Genomic DNA, 17,906 nt, shown 5'->3' on the forward strand with positions numbered 1-17,906 from the left:
AGTGAGTTCATCTTACCAAGCCTGCTGGCACTTTTTCAGTCTTCATCCTTAGCCCCTCCCTCACCCCCTTATAGCTGCTTGAAATAGTGGATGGGTGACCGACTCCAGACCCACCTCTCCTAGTAAGACTACCCTGACCATAGCTCATGCTGAGCTCCCTTTCCCCAGAAGAAAGCACTGGGCAGTATATTCCCTGTCTTACAGATGTATGTTTCTTCTTCTAATACATTAGAAGCTTCTTGAGGCAGAGACCAGGAGCTGGGGAATTTTGTCTCCCTACAGATGGAAGAACCAAGTGCAAATATGAGTTCATAAATGATGCTTAAAAGAAGCTTAACTGATTATTTTCATTCTTATCATTGACCAATTTAGTGCTCTCCATTCTTTCTACCTGATCAAATTCTGTTCATATTTAAATTCATCCTAAGTCTTTTCTCTTCATCTTTTCCTGGCCAAAGTTGATTTGTCCTCTCTAGACCATGGATGCCATTGAGGACTGTAGGCTGAATAATGTCCCTGCCCCCAGACTATCCATGTTCTTATCCCTAAAACTTGTGAATGTTACCTTACATGGCAAAACAGACTTTGCAAATGTGATCAAGTTAAAGATATTGAAATGGTGAGGTTATTCTGGATTATGCAATGGGCCCTAAATGTAATCACAATCTCCTTATATGAAGAAGGCAGAGGGAGATTTGACTACAGAAGAGGAGATGGTAATGTGACCATGGAAGCAGAAATTGGAGTAATGTGGCCACGAGCTAAGGAATGCTGACAGCCACCAGAAGTTGGAAGAGGGCAAGAATTCTCTCTTGAAGTCTATGGAAGAAACCAGCCCTGCCAACACCTTGACTTTAATGTAGTGCAATTTGAATTTTTGGCATCCAAAACTGTATGATAAATTTGCATCATTTTAAACCACCAAGCTTATCATAGTTTGTAATACCTTCTAGTTTTTGGCTTAAATACTGCCTTGAATTGTCTTTTGATCAATTTAAACATGAGAATTTCATTTACCTAACCATATTGAAAGGTCCAAGAGGACAGGGCATCCATCCGTAATTTCTAGCCCAAATATGGATGCAAAAGATTTATTGAATTGAATTGAATTGAAACTCTCAGATGGGTAGATCTTCCTAAATAGAAGAATGGTGTTTAAGTTGATCAGAGTATAGAGTCAATGGATTTGACTATGAATTATTTGTCAGAATTGTTGTGGACAAGATTCAAATATCACTAAGGTTTTCTGCTAGCTTAATGCTTTCTAAGTTCCTCTTGATTTCAAGAGGCTATGGTTTTCTGAATACTAATCGGTCTTCCCCACCTTGCAATGCTGTGACCTCCATAAAATCACAGATATTCCCAGGCCTTGAAAGTTAATGCCTTACAGCCAGTGCTACCATTGTTTTCAAGATGGGGATGAGTTATAACAAACCTTCTCATGTGAAAATTATTTCATGGTTTTCAAAGCATTTCCCATCCATGATCTCACTTGATTCTCGGAACAAGTCTCTGAGGTGTCATGGCAGGAACTCTTTTCCTGCTGGGAACTTGAGTTCCACCAAAGCCAGGCACCTGTCTAAGGTCATGCAGCCAGTTTTATAGCACCAGTAGCACTAAACAGCAGTTGCAGTCTGAAAGCAATCCTGCCAGGGAATCAGGGAGCCACAATGGAGACAAAACTGAGAACCTTTTATGTCTCTTGCATTGCCCGTGTCAGTGCCCTGAGAAGTAAATTGAGCACTTTGTCCTTGTCTCTGGAAAGTGCAAATAGAAGAATCCCAAAGTTCTAGAAACTCACTGTGCCTCCTGACAGGCAAATATCTAACAATACAGCATAGAAGACCATCTCCTATTTTCTACTATTCTTCTACAGTCCATTTAAATTTCTATTTTATCATATCACATTGAAAATAAAGAAACCTTTCAGTATATCCAATTTTCAGCATTCTTCTTTTTGGCTAAAAAATCTCTTGGGGCTTCTATAGCCATAAAATCTGATTTACATCTGTTTGAGATTGAAATTTGAGATGAAGGGCATTAGGCAATTTTTTCCCACTTCGGTGAGAACATCTCTCTGCAATGAGAAAAGAAAAGAAGGAGGTAATAGAAACTTTTACTTCCATTTTCTCTAAGGCTGTGTAAGAACATAATCCACTTAATACCCTATAAGCTTTATTATATTACATTATAAGGTATATTTAAATAATAGTCATTTAAATACTAGCTTTATTGAGGTATGACTCACATACCATACAATTCACCTATTAAAGTGTATGGCTTGTTTTTGTTTTTGTTTTTTAGCATATTCACAGGGTTGAGCAACCACTACCACAATCTAATTTTATAACATTTTATCTCCTTGAAAAAAAAAACCCATACTCATTAGCGGTCAACACCCATACCCTTATCCCAGCCCCTGGCAACCTCTAATCTACTTGTGCCTCTCTAGCTTTCCGTATTTTGAACATTTCATGTAAATGGAATCATACAATTTGCAGCTTTTTTTAACTGGCTTCTTTCATTTAGCATAATGTTTTTAAGGCTCATGCATATTATATATAAAGTTCTCCATTCCTTTCTAAGGCCAAATAGTATTCCAGTGTATGGATTCACCACATATTGTTTACTCGTTCATCCATTGATGAATATTTGGGTTGTTTCGGCATTTTGACTATTATGAGTAATACTGCTATGCAATCATGTACAAGTGTTTGTGTGGCCACGTGTTTTCAGTTCTCTTGGGTAAATACCTAGCAGAACTGTTTTGGGTCATATGGCAACACTATGTTTATCTTTCTGAGGAACTTCTAAGCTGTTTTCTGTATGCTCATTTTGAAGGATGTCATGATAGCTTTATGAGAGAGGGAGACAAAAAGGAGATGAAAGAAGAGGAAAGGCAAGGAGGAGGGGAAGGGGGTGTGTTCATGTGGTGGGGCCACTGGGAATTATAGATGCTCAGCCCAAAGCGTCAGGTCCTGCGCTGAGTGCTGTCGTGGGAACTGATCCAAGTTAATCTACAGAAGTGCAGCACATCTTGAAGGGTGTTGGTTTTGCTTTGCCAAGCCCAAAGAGTGGCCTAGAATTAGATCTTTTGATTGGAATAAAGATGGAACAGAAGGTTCATTTTTGACCTTGGAAAAAGATGGAGAGACCAACACATTTTGTTTGTTAGCCCAGGAGATTGCTGTAAACAAGGGGTTCATTGCCAAGGCTCTCCTCATACCAGCCCACCCCACTCAGATGGCAAGTCTGGCTGGGATAGTGTTTTCTGGCCACCTTTGTCCTTTCATCTGCTTAAGCTAGCTACACTGTCACTTTGAGCTCTGCCTGTGCTCTCTCTGGCTCTGATTCCTCTGGAAAGGCTGCTGTCCAGATGTTTAGGTATTTAGCAAATGCGCTTTTCAGATGCCTTGGCAGGGTTACTCTCAGATGGGGATGAATATTTGATGCTGTTGGCTGTTGGGAACATGTACACTAAAATGACCAGCAAAGTCTCTACCTCGAGCTCCCTGCATCTCTAATTCCTTTTATTGTGACAGCTGATATGTCATTTAAAGGAAACTCACTAGGGAGCAGAGGGAAAGCACCCCTGTGTTTTCCCTTTGCCCTCTCTCATGGGTGCTGCACAAACCTCCCAAATTTTAGAGGAGGGTAGTAGGCAGGCGTTTCCTTAGATTATAGAGGACAGAATGGCTATTTCCAACTTTCTTTGGGGTTTGCTTCCCCTCTTCAAACCATCCTGCCCCATACATACAAAGACTCCCCACAGTGTTCCACTGCCTAGTCCACTACTTCATGTTTTGATCTTGAGTTAAGAAGATCTTAGAGAATCTTTAAACCATTCTCACATGTTACAGATTGACAGACTGAGGCTAAAGAGGGGAAGAGATTTTCTCAAGCCCAACAGTGGATTAGTGAAAGATCTACCTCCCATAACCCTTCCCTGGCCTCAAAATTAACTCTTGACCATCCTGGGACTCTGGTATTGTCCACTATTATATTTCCACTTTCTAACTTAGTGCCTAGTGCATGTTTCTTGAACCAGGATGTCTCAGTTTGAATCTTGGCTCCAACATGTACTACCTGTGTGTTTTTGTAGAATTGATTTAGCCATTGGTGTCTTAGTTTCCTTCTTTATGGAATGTAGCTATTAACACCTATGTTACAGGATACTTGCAAGAAGTAAATGAATGAATATATTACAAAGTGATTAGGATAGTGCTTTTTACAGCATAGGAGCTCAATAAATGCTGGCTCTTACCATTGTTATTGAGTGAATGGATGATTAAGTGAATGAGTGAATGAATGATTCTATGCTCATCCTCTCAGGGGCTAGCTCCATGTCCTCCAATCTACTGCTCCCTTTGCTGAATAACCATGTCCTGGCCCTGGGCTGGAGGCTGAGCTAAGAAGTGAAGACCTGGAGGCCTGATGTTTTTGTCTGGAGGCCTTTTGGGTTGTAGCTCTCTTGGATGTTAGTCTAACCCTAGGTACTTGAATTTAGAGGCAGAAACACAGTCTTTGAGCTCTGGATGCAATTCCTTGCTTTTATTTATCATCAGTCTATTTTGTAGTAGATATTGTCTCAACCCCTTCATTCACGCAAAAGCCTTTGGATGCTTAATACAATTTTGTGAAGGTTTCTGACTCCTTTGGGCTTTGTTTAGGAACATAGCAAACAAAGTTCTCAACATCTCAAAGAGAGGCTTAAGCTGATTAAAAATATAAATCATGGACAACTGGAGCTTTGCTGAATATTTCACTTCTGGGTGTGCAGAGAAAGGGTCTAACATGAATGCTTTCACTGGGTAATCCCTTCAAAGGTAATCCCTTCAACTCATGAGGGCCAGTAGCCTGGCTGCTTTGTGCTCAGGGACCTGAGGTTCTGTGCATATGTATGCAGATGTTCTGCATCATAGCCACCACTCAAAAAGGAGCTCTAATAAGCACCATACCCATGACCAGGCAGGGCGAAGAAGTGGGCAAAGGAACTTAAGTTCCTAGCACTTTCCCACTTGCCCATCCCTCCTCTGATTCTATGAATTCAGAGGTGTCTGGGATGAAAGGGTTGAGGGAAGTCATTAACCTCCTGGACAGAGACACTCTAAAGGAGGACATTTGGGGCAATGAATAGATCCTAAATGTTGACATTTCAGATGTGACCCTTATATCAGAAAGACACATAGATGAACAGTTAACTTTCCTGAGACCCCTCAGCTTTTGACACATAACTGGTACCTGTGATTCCTAATTATTAGTCTGGGGCCTGGCTGCAATGGACTTACTTGGGAAGCTTTTGAAAACAATGATTTCTTGGGCCCTAGAGTTTCTGACTTAATAAATTTGACTAGAGCTTAGGAGTCTGAATTTTTGTGAACATTCCCCAAGTAATTCTGTTATACAGTCAGATCTGCAAATACCATAGTCCATGGTTCTCACCTGGCTACACATTAACAGCACTGTGTGAGGAGATTTTAACAGTCTCCCTGGTCTGGGCCTCACCCCTCAGACTCTGATTCAATTGATTTTGGCAGAGGAACACTGAAGATTCAGTATTTTTTAAAAGGCTACCTTGTGAATCTAGGTGCAGCCATAGTTGAGAACTATCAATAAACAACCAAACAACCATTCTTTAACTTGGAAAGGGTGGTGCTGAACTTGCTGCCAGCAGGTGTGGCAGTTGACACAGAGGGACTCCAAACTCTGGGTGCTTAAAGACCATCTAATCCAGTGGTTCCCAGTTCTCTCAGTTTGGTGGAACAGAACAATTCAGAAGATATTTTAAGGACTGACAAGAGTTGCAGGCTTTTTTTTCATTTTGCCAAGTTAAGACAAAACAAGTGAAAACAAAACAAGGGAAACCAAAACTCAGTATCATTTCCTTGCACTGCTATTTAATATTTTTATACACAGTTTCAACCTTAGATGCACGAAAGACCTAAGGTCAAAATCAAGGACGATCTTAAGGACTGAATACATTTGGCTTCAGGAGGAACTTATTGTTTAGTCCTCATCTTTCCTCCTTTCAGTGAGAACTTTGTAATGGGCCAGGATTGTTTCAAGGACAGCCTGCTTTCAAGTCAAACTCACAGTTTTGCAAATGAGAAAATGGAGACCTGGAGAAGGGAAGGTACTTGGCCAGGTCCCAGCCATGGTAGCAGCAGAGATGAGACTGGAACACACTCTCCTGATATCTGGTCACATCCCCTCCATGGGGTTCTGATGAAAAGCCTGCTGCCCCAATCTCCTTGCACTTTTCATACATGGGGTGGAGCCACCGGCCGTGACTGGTCAGTACCCCCAGCCACAACCCAGCCTAAGAGCAGTGCCACTGTAACACTCAAAGACACAGGCTCTGTTAGGAGGACTCTATCCCTGAAATGATGGAGAACGATTACCCAGGCCTTCTGAGTGATGGAGGGGGAACTTCATTTGCTTCAGTTATAAAATGGGGGTGTATACTATTACTCCATCACAATATGATACTGCACTTTGAAAGTTACAGTTTCCTGGGAATTCATTTTCTGATTGTCTCATGCAGATTCCAAGCCATCTCCTTCCTTATTACGCTACTTTTTAATAAATTATTTTTAATCAACGAATTGGCTAATTCTCTTGGAAGTGCTTTGGCTTGAGGAAATGGATACTCTATACAATCTGCTTAGAGAGGGAAGAAAACAGATTTCCAAATGCATTATCAAGAAGCAGGGCATTTGAACCCTGTGACTGGAAATTGAAAAGACACAGTGAGCCCTTAGGTTGAGATGTTCAGTATGCAGAGGAGATGACAGAGAACGGGCACTGGAAGAATGCTGGCTTCCTCTGGACGACTACAAGACTGTGGAAGGGCAGGCTTCGGGCCAGCTTGGACCTCAGGTCCATCTGAAGTGGTCAAGTTCACCACCTGGAGTCATCAGGGAACAGAGGCATGAAGAGACATTCTCAGGTGTCGCCCGTGGAGCTGCCCCTTGTGGAAAGGCCATGTCCTATTTTGTCTCCTAGCATAGGTCAGGCCCTCTCATAGACAGGAATACCTATTGGTTGAAATGAAGTGGCTTTAGGGACCCAGAGGCATTTCCCTACATTGAAATCAGGTGTTATCTAGAGAACCAGACTTAACCAGGGCAGTTTTGTGGGGATGGGAAAAGTGTGACTGGGAGCAGTCAGGAGGGAGTTGTATCTGTCACGAAGCCATTGGATGGCTGTCCCGAAAATGGGTCATGAGGGTGCCCTCGATGAGAGGGAGGAACACAGAACAGAAATGTCACCGACCTCATAATTTCGTTGAAATCTGGCCCTGCTTCCCTCAGCCCATCCTTCTAAAACCTATTTCCTAGAGCAAAACCCTGCAGGCTTAATACCCCAACTCCAAAGCCTTGCGTTAATACAGGCTCCTATGGGATCCCACCTATCAGAGGTAAGAGACAGAATGAATTCAGTTTCCTTTAAAATTATCATCTGACTTCCTCTGACCTCTTTCCCGATTTCTAATTTAGTCAGATAAACCCATATACCTTAAAACTATGCCCTACACTCCACAGGTGCCTAAACTCATTTTAAGTACCTTTGGAAGGGAGGGAGGGAGGTCCCCTGGCCCAGTTGACTTCCTGCACCAAGTGCCTCTGTTGCTCAGGGACTGGAAAGGGGGCATCTCTCCTGTCTACCAATAGGAAGATGAAGGAAGCAGGGGGCTACAGAGACATGGAAGTTAAAGGATGCACAGAATGTTGAGACTGACATCCTTATTTCATGTTAAAGGCAATGGAAGGATGTGGAGGAAAGTGACAGGCCTCAGGTAGCATTGGACAGTGGCAAGGTTAGAACTAGAATGGGGTTTTTCAACCTCGAAACAGCAGCACCCTGGTCACTGAATCACACCAAGTCCTGGCTGCCTAGTGGAATTGTTGCCAGGCAGTCCAATCTGGGGAGATCTCCCTGCGTGCTAGGTGGCACCTCAAACCTGGAAAGAGTTCTTTAATTGAGAAAGAACTCACAAACAGGCCGTGCAACTACAAGCAGAGAGTAGTCTAACAAGGCACAAGTGCACACTCAGGGAGGGACCCCAGGCCAGCTCCAGAGATGAGCAGCATAGTGGGGTTCAGGTTGGGTGGGCGTATAGCTGGAGTTTAAGCAGGGGGTGAAATATTCATCTGGATAGATGGGGTTTTCTTGGAATAGCAAGGGGATTTCCAGGAAGTAGAGTGACGCCCTCTTTTTATCTTTAGATGGTCTGCCTTGGGACTGTCATGGTGCCAAGGAGTGTGATTTTTAGTATTCTAATCAGCATATAATGTACTTCGAGGTGAAGTCATTGTCAACTTCTCCTCCATGTTGGAAATAGTCAGTTTTGGCAGGTCTGTTCCCTATACCTCCCTCCCCACATCCCATCATAACAGTTTACACAGAATGTTTTGAATACAAACAAGTGTCTAACCATATGTAAACACCAGCCAAGTTCCCAACCCCCTCCCTGCTCATGTCTGGCTATCTACCTTCTGTAACAAAGGGCTCAGCTCTTTCTTTGGCTAAAAAAGCAAACAAGCCAACCCCAAGCTTCCTGACTTTAAGCAATAATCCTTTTTTTTTCTCTTGGTTCAAAAAGATGTTAAATGACTTAAGCTACAGTAGTTTGTAGGGATTTGGGAATTTGGAAAATCTTCACTGTGTGTGTGTGTGTGTGTGTGTGTATGTGATTGTATATGTATGTATGTATATATGTGTGTCTGTGTGTCTCTATACCTCTGTGTGTATGCTTGTGCATGGCTAAAGGGAGTAAATGTCATTGGGGTTGGGAAGGAGGAAGATCAGATCAGCAAGGCTAATCACAAGTATCAGAGGGCCAGGCCCTGCTGCCCTGTGTACACACCCAGGGTGACCCACCCATCCCTCCAGACTGCCTTGGGTATGCATGGACTTAAGTGAGGGTACCACTGCCCTTTGCTCTGCTGAGGTGAATGCTGCTTATGTCCCTGGATCGCCTTGTCCCAAGTGGGGGCAGGGACAGATGAAATAAAAGGCTGTGCCACATCATGAGGCTCAAGCTGATCCACTCCTATCAGGGTCACTCCTCTCTACTTTCAGCTGCAGAGGTTAGAGCAAAAGCATCCAGGGCTTGGTTGTACTTGTGTGGCACAAAAACAACAAGTGCTTGATTGTGGGTCAGACGCAGTCTTTGCCCCAAGGCTTCCCAAGGCAGGGTCTGAAGATGCACGGAGGGTTGTAGTAAAGGTTGAATTTGTCTTCCTGGCTTCACTGGAGTCAACATTCAGAATTCTGCCAGTGCTACTCAGACTGCATACTTGTTAAAAGTAAAGTGTCTCGTTTCCTTGGGCCAATCCTCTTAATTTTGCAAACCCAGAGCCCTTGAGGAAGAAGCCCAATACTGTCTCCAAATAAGAACACTCAAGACTCACACAGCCTGGTGTAATTTGTCAGCTGTGTTCCCATTAGCTGTCTGAGTTGATCTTCACAAACCTGTGAGTTAAACAGAGCAATAATTATTCTTCTCATTTAACAGATGGGGAAACTGAGGTCCAGAAGGTTTGTTACTCTTTGACTGACTTGGAGATGATTAGCTAAGATATAAAATGTACCTCCATCTGGAATGAAATCTATCAGGCTTTAGATTAAAATAAATTAAGCTACAGTGTAGTTAATACCAAGCAAAACATGCTTAATCAATCAGATATTACAGAGGGAAAATTCATAGCAGCACCATCTAGCCACTTTCTAACAACTCTGGGGCCTCAGTTTACAGCCTGGCCCCTGAGTTCTAGAGTGTATCCATTTTTAACACAGTCACCAGAGTTCTCATGGTTGGTAATGAACAGCTAACAGCTTTCCTTGCAATAATTAAAATGTTCATAACTTTTTGTTCTTAAATTTTAAAATCTGTATCTTGTTTTATCCTCCTAATATGTGGGTAATGTAAGGGCATTAGTTACCATTGCTCCCTTTTGGCTGATGCAAAAACTAAGCTCCAAAGAACTTTGGCTCAGGTGTTTACTCTGTGGCAATCATTCTGCTAGTTCAGATTACTGAACAAGACAGGCATGGTCCTGTGTCTCATGGAACTCATAGACAAATCTGGAGAGAGACAAATAGATAAATACCTACTCCAGCAGAAGACTAATGTACATACAATGAGTGCCATGAAGTTGACCAAGCAATTATGAACACAAATGACCAGGCACTTCACATGGTTGAAATATAAGGGAAGCTTCCCTGAGGTCAGCTTGTTTAGTGGAGTTGGCTTAGCAGGTAGGAGTGAAGACAGTGTGAAGTTCCTAAATAAGAAAGTTGCTTGGGACAACTAAGGACCTGAAAGAAAGCCAACTTGGCTGGAACACAGGGAGTAAAGGGAAGAGTGGTCCAAGGGGAGGTTGGTGAGGCCTGTAGAGCAGAGGCCAGTCTTTTTCTTTTTTTATTAAAGTATCATTGATATACCGTCTTATGATGGTTTCACATAAACAACACAGGGGTTTCAACATTCACCCATATTATCAAGTCCTCACCACCTCCACTGTAGTCATTGTCTATCAACCTAGTAAGATGTTATAAAGTCATTAATTGTCTTCTCTATGCTGTACTGTCCTCCCTGAGACCTACCTATATTGTGATTGCAAATTACAATGCCCCTTAATCCCTTTCTCCTTCCCCTTTGGTAACCACTAAGTCACTTCTCTGTGTCTGTGAGTCTGCTGCTATTTTGTTCCTTCTATTTTGCTTTGTTTTTGTACTCCACAAATGAGTGAAATCATTGGTATTTGTCTTTTTCTGCCTGCCTTATTTCACTGAGCCTAATACCCTCTAGATCCATCCATATTGTTGCAAATGGTAGGATTTGTTTTCTTTTTATGGCTGAATAATATTCCATTGTGTATATGTACCACATCTCTTTATCCATTCGTCTATTGATGGACATTTAGGTTGCTTCCATATCTTGGCTATTGTAAATAGCACAATGATCAACATAAGGGTGCATATGTCTTTTTGAATCAAGGATCTTGTTTTCTTTGGATAAATTCCTAGGAGTGGAATTCCTGGGTCAAGTGGTATTTCTATTTTTAGTTTTTTGAGGAACCTCCATATTGCTTTCCACAGTGGTTGAACCACTTTACATTCCCACCAACAGTGTAGGAGGGCTTCCCTTTCTTACCAGCATTTGTTATTTCTTGTCTTTTGGATGTTGGTCATCCTAACTGGTGTGACGTGATATTGCATTGTGGTTTTAATTTGCATTTCCCTGATGATTAGTGATGTGCAGCATCTTTTCCATGTGCCTGTTGGCCATCTATATTTCTTCTTTGAAGAAGTTCTGTTCAGATCCTCTGTGCATTTTTTAAGCGGGTTACTTGTTTTTTGGGTGTTGAGACAAGGGAGTTCTTTATATATTTTAGATGTTAACCCTTCATCAGACAAATCGTTTACAAATATTTTCTGCCATACTGTAGGATGCCTTTTTATTCTGCTGATGGTGTCCTTTGCTGTACAGAAGCTTTTTAGTTTGATATTGTCCCATTTGTTCATTTTGCTTTTATCTCCCTTGCCTGAGGAGATGTGTTCAGGAAAAAGTTGCTCATGTTTATATTCAAGAGATTGTTGCCTATGTTTTCTTCTACGAGTTTTATGGTTTCATGACTTACATTCAGGTCTTTGATCCATTTTTAGTGTACTTTTGTGTATGGAGTTAGACAATAATCCAGTTTCATTTTCTTACATGTAGCTGTCAAATTTTGCCAAAACCAGTTGTTGAAGAGGCTGTCATTTCCCCATTGTATATCCATAGCTCCTATATCGTATTTTAATTGACCATATATGTGTGGGTTTATATCTGGCCTCTCTATTCTGTTCCATTGATCTATGGGTCTGTTCTTGTGCCAGTACAAATTGTTGTGATTATTGTGGCTTTGTGGTAGAGCTTGAAGTTGGGGAGCATAATCCCTCTTGCTTTGTTCTTCTTTCTCAGAATTGCTTTGGCTATTCACTGTCTTTTCTGGTTCTGTATGATTGTTAGAACTATTTATTCTAATTTCTTGAAGAATGCTGTTGGTATTTTGATAGGGAATACATTGACTCTTTAGATTGCTTTGGGCAGGATGGCCATTAGAGAATATTAATTCTTCCTGTCCATGAGCATGGGATAGATTTCCGTTTATTGGTGTCTTCCTTAATTCCTCTCATGAGTGTCTTGTAGTTTTCAGGGTATAGGTCTTTTATGTCCTTGGTTAGGTTTATTCCTGGGTATTTTATTCTTTTTGATGCAATTGTGAATGGAGTTGTTTTCCTGATTTCTCTTTCTGCTAATTCATTGTTAGTATATAGTAATGCAGCAGATTTCTGTACATTAATTTTGTATCCTGCAACTTTGCTGAATTCAGTTACCAATTCTAATAGTTTTTTAGTGGAGTCTTTAGGGTTTTCTATGTATAATATCATGTCTTCTGCAAAGAGTGACAGTTTAACTTCTTCCTTACCAATCTGGATGCCTTTTATTTCTTTGTGTTGTCTGATTGCCATGGCTAGGACCTCCAGTACTATGTGGAATAAAAGTGGTGATAGTAGGCATCCTTGTCTTGTTCCTGCTGAGAGGAAAAGCTTTCAGCTTTTCACTGTTAAGTGTGATGTTGGTTGTGGATTTGTTGTATATGGCCTTTATCATGTTGAGGTACTTGCCATCTATACCCATTTTGTGAGAGTTTTTATTATGAATGTATATTGAATTTTGTTGAATGCTTTTTCAGCATCTATTGAGATGATCATGTGATTTTTGTCATTTTTGTTGATGTGGTGTATGATATTGATTGATCTATGAATATTGTACCATTCTTGCACCCCTGGAACAAATCCCTCTTGGTCATGATGGATGATCTTTTGGATGTATTTTTGAATTTGGTTTGCTAATATTTTGTTGAGGATTTTTACATCTATGTTCACCAGGGATATTGGTCTGTAATTTTTTTCTGTGTGGTGTCTTTGGTTTTGGTATTTGAGTGATGCTGGCCTCATAGAATAAGTTTGGAAGTATTCCTTCCTCTTCTACTTTTTGGAAAACTTTAACAAGGATGGGTATTAGCTCTTCCTTAAATGTTTGATAAAATGCAGCCATGAAGCCATGTGGTCCAAGGGTTTTGTTCATAGGTAGTTTTTTGATTAATTACCAGTTTGATTTCATTTTTGGTACTTGGTCTGTTCAGATTTTCTGTTTCTTTCTGGGTCAGTCTCGGAATATTGTATTTTTCTAGAAAATTGTCCATTTCTTGTAGGTTTTCCCATTTATTGGCATATAATTTTTCACAATATTCTCTAATAATTGAGCAGAAGTTAATCTTTAAACCCAGTCCCACTGCTAGTTAGAGGCAAACTTGGGAATATAATTGTGTCTCCTTTCTGCCAAGGCTTTAGTCTCTAACTTGCTGTTCTCCCCCAAATCTCCTCTTACTGTCTATCCAAACCTAATTACCTTTATTTCCCAGGACCACGGCTCCTCCTCCTTTGTGTCACTGCTCTCCTGTGCTCTCTACCTTACCAATCTGGATGCCTTTTATTTCTTTGTGTTGTCTGATTGCCATGGCTAGGACCTCCAGTACTATGTTGAATAAAAGGGCTGATAGTAGGCATCCTTGTCTTGTTCCCGCTGAGAGATATGCCTACCTCTGTGTATCTCAGGGTCAAAAACCCTACCAGCCCTTTAAGCCAACGATTATAAACAAATTTATAAGCAGGTGAGGTAAATGAATGTCATTGTCCAATGTATTATCAAGTGGTAGAGAGTTGGCAAAGTGTAGCAGGCACATCTCCAACTTGTACAAGCCCCCACCACGTGCAAACCTAGTGGTGTACAACAGAAATTTTTGCATTGATGGAAATGTTTTATATCTGCACTCTCCAAAATGGTAGCCACTAGTACTATGTGGCTAATATGACTGAGGAATTTTTAATTTATTTAATTTTAGTGAATTTAAGTTTGAACTTAGATAGCCATATATGTTTAGTGGGCTATCATATTAGACAATGCATCTCTAGCCCCTAGTTCCTTTTCTGGAGTATGGGCCCAATATTGCCATATGTTTAAATTTTTAAAGAGAAGCCAGATCCCTGGATTCTTACTTGAAAACTTCTGATTTTTAAATATTGGCAATAAATTCAAATTTTGAAGATACACTGTGGGTGACTCCCACCTCTGGGAAGATGGAGTAGGTATGCTTTTACTTATTACTCCTGCCAAATATAACTGAAACCCTGGACACTCTATATTACAAAAGCAGAAGAAGACTCTGAAAAGCGGAGAGAAGAAGACAGATTGGCTAGGGATTTGGGACCCAAGGAGTGACGTGGTGGAGATTTCGCTGTGTTTTCTTTATAAAAAATGAACCCCAGGTTTGGACTTGAAGAAATCAGCAACCCAGAAACACAAGAGAGCACAAACAAAGCCCAAATAAAATCCTTCTCTCTTTGGCCAAAGCACCAGGAAAGGACAACCTAGCAAAACAGAGTACTTTCAGATAATAACCAATCCACACTTTGGCCAGATGCCATGGAAAAAACTGTGGTCTCAGCCCCATATATGTCAACATACACCAAATGAGGAGTCTCAACTACCACCCTCATGGTGGAGTAATGAGGTACCCAACATCCCTGCTCGGGTGGTGTCAGGTAAATCCGAGCCGAGGACTGGAACGTTCATCCCTCTGATCTGGTGACCAGCTCTTTCCCCTCTTTCCCTCTGCCGTCATGGTGTCAGCGGAGACCACTTCGGAAACTTGGGAGCTTTGGAGCTCCTGCTTCCACTCGGCAGTAGTGACACTCTCCTCCCTCCCCACTGGAGTGGTGTCAGAGGGGTTTTAATGGAGAATCAGGGCTTTTACCTTCACCCAGCAGTAATGAGGCCATGCCACCATGGTGTTAATGGAGATCGTCTGGGAAGCCAGAGCCTCAGCCACTGCCCAGCAGTAATGAGGAGCTTCCTCACCACCACCACCACCACTTTGGGTGGCAACAAAGGCTGAATGGCAGACCTGGTCAGTAACAAGCAATGCTATCCTGTCCACTGCTGGAGTGGTGTGAGAAAAAGTCAGTTAAAGTGAACAGTTTAAGTAAGATCCAGAGTCTCATAAGTTAATACAAAAGTGTCCACATTTCAATAGAAAAACACTTTTCATACCTGGGCCAGGAGGATCACAAATTGAGTGAAAAAAGATAATCAATGGATGCCAACACTGAAATGACAGACATGTTAGAATTATCTGACAAAATTTTTAAAACAGCCATGGAAGATGCTCTAATGAGCAATTATGAACACCCTTGAAACAGATGAAAATACAAAAATCTCAGCAAAGAAATAGAAGTTATAAAAATAACCAAATGGAAAATAGAAAATGAAACAACTGAAGAAAAAAGTTCTGTGGATGGGCTCAACGGCAGAATGGAAAGGACAGAGGAAAGAATCAGTGAACTAGAAAATAGAATAATAAAACTAACCAATCTGAATAGCGGGAAAATAGACTGAAAAAAGAAACAAACAAATAAACAGAACCTTGGTGACCTGTGGGACTATGCTAACACATTTAACATTCATATTATAAGGACCCCAGAAGAGAAGAAAGAGACTTGCCTGGCAAAGCACTCAAAGAAATAATGGCTGGAAACCTCCCAGTTTGGGCAAGAGATAGAAACCTACAGATTCAAGAATCTGAGTAAACCACAAAGAGGATAAATCCAAAGAAATCCATACCAAGATGCATAGCAGTTGAACTTCTGAAATCTAAAGACAAAGGGAAATATCTTGAAAGGGGCTAGAGAATGGTACCTTACTTATAGGGGAAAATAGATGAAATGAACAGATTTCTCATCTTACACCATAGAGGTCAGAAAAAACGGCATTGCATTTTTTTTCAAATACTGAAAAAAATAATTTTCAACCCTGAATCCTGTACCCAGTGAAAATATTCTTCAGGAATGAAGGAGAAAATGAAGAGTTCTCAAATGAAAGAAATTTAAGAGAATTTCTTGCCAGTAAATTGAGGAAGAATTCATAAGTGGTTTAAGTTCTCTGAGAGGGTATTCAGAGACAAAAGACCCAGGAATGCTTAAGCAGCCAAGATTGATTCCCTTAAAAATGATACAGAAAAGAAGTTAATTAGAAATAAATTCATATCTGTAAGAAGGAAGGAAAATTCTAGAAAACTGAAAACACATCTTATTAGGAAAAACTGAGGAAAATAGGGTTAGACCATGTTAAATAAATGGTTCTGGGTGAGGAAATATTTAGTGGTAATCTTCAAGGATACCTTGAGAAATTTTATGATGTAATCCTCAAAAAGTTTTTCCTTGGTATAGTGTGATTTTTTTCTAAATTACTTAAAAGCAATCATTTTCTTCTGGTAAAAAGTCTAAGAGAAACATAAAATGATGAAGTGATTTGCCTTAAATACTGTTAAAGCAGCAGAGTGAAGACTAGAATATATTTTGTCACACTTAATCCACTGTACGTTTCATTACCAATGGAGTCACCAGGTTTGAGCACCCTGCTTGAGTAGAATCACTGGAAACAAGCTTAACATGCACCAAGATGAGCTTAGAGAAGAAGATTTTTCCTATAAGTGACAATTGTGAGAGAATGAGCCTGGCCAGACAACTTCTCTAAATGTTTAATACTGGGGCTCTGGGCTTTCAAGACTGAACGAAATATTTTATTAGGAGCCAGGAAGAAGAGATGGTCTCTGGGAGAAAAGATCTTTAACTCTGGACATGCCTGCAAGGCAGTTTTTAGAGATAGAGTGTTGGGGTAAGTTGTGCTGATAATCTTCCATTTTCCTCTTCAGGTGCATTATCCATTATTCTCTGACTCAAGAGAGTAATCTTGGACTAAGTTCTAAGAGCTTCCTTGTCCTCTGGCCTCTGGGAAGTCTCAGTGGGAAATGTTGAGGGAAGAAGAAAGTGAAGTCAAGGTATCTATTCCTGCCTTTCTCTCCCTATGGTTTCACCATAGGATGGCTGTTGCCTTCTGCTGAAAACCACAGCTCCTGTGAGGTGGTCCTCTCCACATGACGGTTCTTTGCTTCTGGGATTTGACTGTTCCCTCCTCCCACCCCTGAAGTCCTGGGGGCAGTTTATTGCCCCGATAATACTGTCTCTAAGGTACTGTACTATGTGTTGTAGTTTCTCTTCACCTTGGTCACAACTCTGTAAATAGTGCCTTTATTAAACTATCTCCAAGTCTCCATGACAAGTATGTGTACCATCTATTTTCTTCCAGTCCTCTGACTGATACACCTAGCCAAATAGGTGAAAATGCCTGGTGACATATTGGAAAGGCTAGGACTTTTAGCAAACATTTCACCAACTGCAAAGTAAGTATAATGCTCTTCCCTTTCTGAACCTGAGAACTTCTGGAGAAGATACTTTATGAAGGCAGAGTATAATGTCCTAAAACAAAAATTGGCCAGTGTTTGGGGGAAGAAATTTTCTCCATTAAAAAAATAAACTCTCAAAATATTTCTCAGTCATCTGACTCCATTATCAAGGTTACAGCAATCAGACCGTAAACCAAGAATCAATAATTGTCTTTATCACTACTAAACATATAGCAAAAGTCATCAATAAGGATAATGATAAGAATCTCCATATTTGGGGGAAATGTAGAAGACTGGAGGTAGAACTACTCTAGAATCAGGATCCCTGGGCTCTACCTTGACGTATGTGGTCTTGGGGAAATAGGCCTCTTAATTTCTATAAACCTTCATTCACACATCTGTAAAATATGGGGATTGGAAAAATGATCTTAGACTCTTTTAGATCTAATAATCTAATGTAATTATGAGGAGATAGAAAGGAGGATATAGTGTGGTATGGGGATGGGGAAGAATGATGAGGAGAGAGTGTATGGACAGGGAGGACCTTAG

Source organism: Manis pentadactyla, chromosome 15 (genome assembly GCF_030020395.1).
Source record: "Manis pentadactyla isolate mManPen7 chromosome 15, mManPen7.hap1, whole genome shotgun sequence".
Classification (NCBI taxonomy): domain Eukaryota; kingdom Metazoa; phylum Chordata; class Mammalia; order Pholidota; family Manidae; genus Manis; species Manis pentadactyla.